We start from the raw sequence: 5223 nt of genomic DNA on the forward strand, positions 1-5223 counted from the left end.
GTGGATCTGTTCGGGATATCTCTATCGGGACAGCCTAAGCTGGGGGGGGGGGGGGGGGGTCACAATCCAAGAACCTGTGAGAAGCTTGATGAACCCAGCTACGATTACCAAATCAGGGGACTGTTTAGCTACGATTATCAAATCGGGGCATCTGTTGCGGAGCAGAGGTGAATTTGTCGAGTGCGGATCTGTTGCGGAGCAGAGGTGAATGTATTGTGTGTGGATCTGTTGCGGAGCAGTGGTGAATGTGTTGTGTGCGGATCTGTTCGGGATATCTCTATCGGGAGAGCCTAAGCTCGCCTAAGCAGGGGGGGGGGGACGACGACGACAATCCAAGACCCTGCGAGAAGCTTGACGAACCCAGCTACGATTATCAAATCAGGGGACCGTTTAGCTACGATTATCAAATCAGGAGACCTCCAGACTGATACAGCAATGAAGGGTCTCTGACTTCACAGATTTGAAAATCAGAGCCTAAGTGAAAATTCTCAACCCACCTAATGCAAGATCCAGGCCGATTCCAGCCGCCTTGGTAAAGCAGTGTCAATAAACACAACTCTCCGCCAAGCTGGTTCGTTTTATTGATTTATTATTTTTTTTGTATTTTTTTTTTCTTGTGACAAACACTAGTTACATTCCATGGGGAGAAAAAATTCCGGGTAAACAATGACCTGAAGCGATACTGAACTTGGCGACGCATGATGCGTTTTAAATAGACAATATGCAAAATGTACTGCAGGTGTCGCGGGCACGCTACCAACACACCTAAAGCAACACGGCTCATACACAGACGAAGGCATTTTTTCAGCCCGACATGGAGATGTAAGTCCACGGGATAAAGCACACAAAGAAAATCAAATGAGCTGGTGGCACCCCGGTCGGATCATATCCTGTGATGCAGTGATATAGGCTGCACAGCTTCCACATACTTCATGTAAACTCCTTTATACAAACACAAAAATAAACACTCAAATGATTGAACACTGTCTATCGCTAATGATAAAATAAAAAAATTCATATATTTATTTCTACAATTGTTAATTAATTGCTACCTGGCAGCACTGGCTTTAGCGGTAGCGCATTTTACAACTGAAAACAAAACTCGATCGCCACTAATGCCTCATTAAAAAAAGAAACAAAATCCATCCATATATGACTACATGTGAGGATATGATCAATTCGTGAAATGTTTCGAAAGTGATGAAACCGATACAAAAACTATAAAAATCATCATTTGAAATTACAGGCGGGAAAGAGACGCGAGAAAGGGGAGACGGGACTTGTCGCAGCGGTTCAAGTACAAAAACAAAAATTAAAAAAAAAAAAATTTGATTTTCTCTGGTGCTTTGAAATTCCATCTGCGGCGGTCATCAGGCTGTATTGTCCAGTGTTTGTCCCAAAGTGTTTGAGCTAGCTGGTTTGAGGAGAGAGTCACTTTCCATCTCGGGTTTGACACACCTGGGGGGGACAGGAAAGACAACGCAGAGTGTTATGGTATCTTGCTATCATTACACCCATCACTACAATATGCATAGTGGATCGTTAGAGGTCTGAAGGTTCAGCTGGAGGGATCAGCAACAAATGGATTAAAGATGGGGAGCAATGAGCAGTATGGTAGGAAAGGAATGGGCGGGTCTCTGTGATCGGCGGGACAGAAGACGGATAGACAGATCTCTGATCAGCAGTATAGGAAACAGATAGGTAGGTCTCTATGGTCGTCAGGGTGGGAAAGGAATGGGTAGGTCGTTATGGTCGTCAGAGTAGGAGAGAAATGAGCAAGTCTTTGGTCAGCAGGGTAGGAGAGAATTGGGCAAGTCTGTGGTCAGCAGGGTAGGAGAGGAATGGGCAGGTCTGTGGTCAGCAGGGTAGGAGAGAATTGGGCAAGTCTGTGGTCAGCAGGGTAGGAGAGGAATGGGCAGGTCTGTGGTCAGCAGGGTAGGAGAGGAATGGGCAGGTCTGTGGTCAGCAGGGTAGGAGAGGAATGGGCAGGTCTGTGGTCAGCAGGGTAGGAGAGGAATGGGCAGGTCTGTGGTCACCAGGGTAGGAGAGGAATGGGCAGGTCTGTGGTCACCAGGGTAGGAGAGGAATGGGCAGGTCTGTGGTCACCAGGGTAGGAGAGGAATGGGCAGGTCTGTGGACAGCAGGGTAGGAGAGGAATGGGCAGGTCTGTGGACAGCAGGGTAGGAGAGGAATGGGCAGGTCTGTGGACAGCAGGGTAGGAGAGGAATGGGCAGGTCTGTGGTCAGCAGGGAAGGAGAGGAATGGATAGATCGCTGGTCAGCGGGGTAGGAGAAGAATGACCAAGTCTCTGTAGACAGCAAGGTAGGAGAGGAATGGGTGGTTCTCTGGTCAGCAGGGTAGGTGAGGAATAGGTGGATCTCTGGTCAGCAGGGTAGGCGAGGAATGGGTGGTTCTCTGGTCAGCAGGGTAGGTGAGGAATAGGTGGATCTCTGGTCAGCAGGGTAGGCGAGGAATGGGTGGTTCTCTGGTCAGCAGGGTAGGAAAGGAATGGTGGTTCTCTGGTCAGCAGGGTAGGCGAGGAATGGGTGGTTCTGTGGTCAGCAGGGTAGGCGAGGAATGGGTGGTTCTGTGGTCAGCAGGGTAGGCGAGGAATGGGTGGTTCTGTGGTCAGCAGGGTAGGCGAGGAATGGCTGGTTCTGTGGTCAGCAGGGTAGGAGAGGAATGGGTGGTTCTCTGGTCAGCAGGGTAGGAGAGGAATGGGTGGTTCTCTGGTCAGCAGGGTAGGAGAGGAATGGTGGTTCTCTGGTCAGCAGGGTAGGAGAGGAATGGTTGGGTTAATGTAACTGGCAGGGTAGGATAGGAAAAAAGCCGGTATTTTGGATTGGCAGGGTAGGAAAGGGATGGGCAGGTCTTTGTGATCAGCAGAGTATATACTGGGTGGACAGAGTGGCTCATAAACTTACACTGATATTGGTCCATTCCCTGTCCTCAGCACCTCGGGACTTTGTTGGTCCATCTCAGAGAGCAGCTTCAAGATATTCAAAGCAGCCTATAGTAAAGAGAAGAAAGTGTCAGCTCTGCTTGCCAGAGACTAAGGGTTGCAGAACAGTTCCTCAAACACTATAAACTAAGGGTGCTCAACTTTTGAAGAACGACGGCCACTTAAGTGATTTTGTTAACGGTTTGCAGGCCGCAATAAAATTAAGTGGTTCAGAATTTTAAATGTTTTATTTTGAATAGCATAATGAACATTTTCCTGCTGCATCAGCTGAATTCTGGTGGGAGGGAGAGGAGGAGAAGCTGTATTTCAGCAGCTGTAGGAGGAGGATGGAGAATTGGTTCCTGTAAATGCTGTCCCCGCTGCTCCTCCTGTCCACATGTAAAACAGAACGTGACTGGGAAGCCACATGGACGCCCTGGAGCATAGGGTGGGCTATCATTGCGATGTCTGATGCTACACCTGTGGTGGGGAGGGAGAAGGGGGGAGTTAAAAAAAAAAAAACAGTCTCCCCCCCCATAAAATTACAAATGTATACAGGCCCTTACTGTCCTGAGCCTGCTATAAGACTGCTTTCACACTGATGTGCTGCCATTTAGCCGCATGCACCTGCGGCTTTCCTGTGGGTTAGCTACGCTTTGCTATAGACTTCTATAGGTGACCTGCACTTTCTGAAAGCACATCAAACCCACAGAAGTGCACTTCCCCGATTTGATATCGAGGGCCACAGGTTGAGCACACCTACTATAAAATGAATGTCATTACTTCACCCACTGTGCCCCCCTCTGCAGCGCCAGCAGCCATCTTACCATGTCATGGCAGGACTCCACATCTTTTCCCACACCGTGGCTGATTAGCGGCGGTTGGAAGGAACAATTAATTAGAGATACAAACTCGTTTTTGTTGTTTTTTGGAAAGTCTTTATATTCCACCTGCAAAACAGAAAGTTACACATCAGACCAACTCCAATCAAATTCCGTCATTTACAAAACAGCACTGTCCAATCACATTCCTTCATTTACTAAACTGCATTGTCCAATCGCATTCCATCATTTACTAAACTGCATTGTCCAATCGCATTCCGTCATTTACTAAACTGCATTGTCCAGTAACATTCTTTCATTTACTAAACTACATTGTCCAATCACATTCCGTCATTTACTAAAAACTGCATTGTCCAGTAACAGTCTTTCATTTACTAAACTGCATTGTCCAATCACATTCCGTCATTTCTTAAACTGCATTGTCCAATCACATTCCGTCATTTACTAAACTGCATTGTCCAATCGCATTCCGTCATTTACTAAACTGCATTGTCCAATCGCATTCCGTCATTTACTAAACTGCATTGTCCAGTAACATTCTTTCATTTACTAAACTACATTGTCCAATCACATTCCGTCATTTACTAAAAACTGCATTGTCCAGTAACAGTCTTTCATTTACTAAACTGCATTGTCCAATCACATTCCGTCATTTCTTAAACTGCATTGTCCAATCACATTCCGTCATTTACTAAACTGCATTGTCCAATCGCATTCCGTCATTTACTAAACTGCATTGTCCAATCGCATTCCGTCATTTACTAAACTGCATTGTCCAATCGCATTCCGTCATTTACTAAACTGCATTGTCCAGTAACATTCTTTCATTCACTAAACTGCATTGTCCAATCGCATTCCGTCATTTACTAAACTACATTGTCTAGTAACATTCCGTCATTTACAAAACCACACTGTCCAATCACATTCCTTCATTTATTAAACTGCATTGTCCAATCACATTCCGTCATTTACTAAACTGCATTGTCCAATCGCATTGTCATCTACAAAACTTAAGCATCCAAATTTCACATCAGAGCAGCACCAATCACATTGCGTCATTTACTAAACCCACAGAATGCAATCACATATTGTCATTTAATAAACTGCAGCATCCAATCACATTCCACCAGTGTCCATATTCCAATTAACAAGCATGCTTTCCTTTAGGAAGGAAAATCGCAGTATTCCCAAAGAGGACACAGCAGTCTTGCTGTGATTTCTTTATTACAGTATGATATTCAAGATATTTTTTACTAATAAAACTGATATTTCAATGTAAAGCTTTCACAGGATGAGTTGGCTAAACCTTCCACATGTAAAATTGAATGTACAAAGATTAGAAGGTTTGTAAAGGCTCAAGGTTTTTACCTTTATGCATTGTATGTATGAAGGTAAAAAACCTTGTGTGTGTAGCAGTGTCCCCAGCCCCCTCAGTACTTA

General features: G+C 45.4%; 1 long non-coding RNA gene across 1 annotated transcript; it reads right to left on the reverse strand.

Annotated features, from left to right (window-relative positions):
- Positions 1-572: 572 nt before the first annotated feature.
- On the reverse strand, positions 573-3915 carry LOC149441297 (uncharacterized). Its single transcript, XR_016307406.1, has 3 exons — positions 3769-3915; positions 2925-3010; positions 573-1458 (listed from the first exon to the last, which is right to left on the reverse strand). It is a non-coding gene; the product is annotated as an uncharacterized LOC149441297 (long non-coding RNA).
- Positions 3916-5223: the final 1308 nt, after the last annotated feature.

This window comes from Staurois parvus, unplaced genomic scaffold (genome assembly GCF_062004578.1).
Source record: "Staurois parvus isolate SC_StPar_1 unplaced genomic scaffold, SC_StPar_1.0 ptg001008l, whole genome shotgun sequence".
Taxonomy (NCBI): Eukaryota; Metazoa; Chordata; class Amphibia; order Anura; family Ranidae; genus Staurois; species Staurois parvus.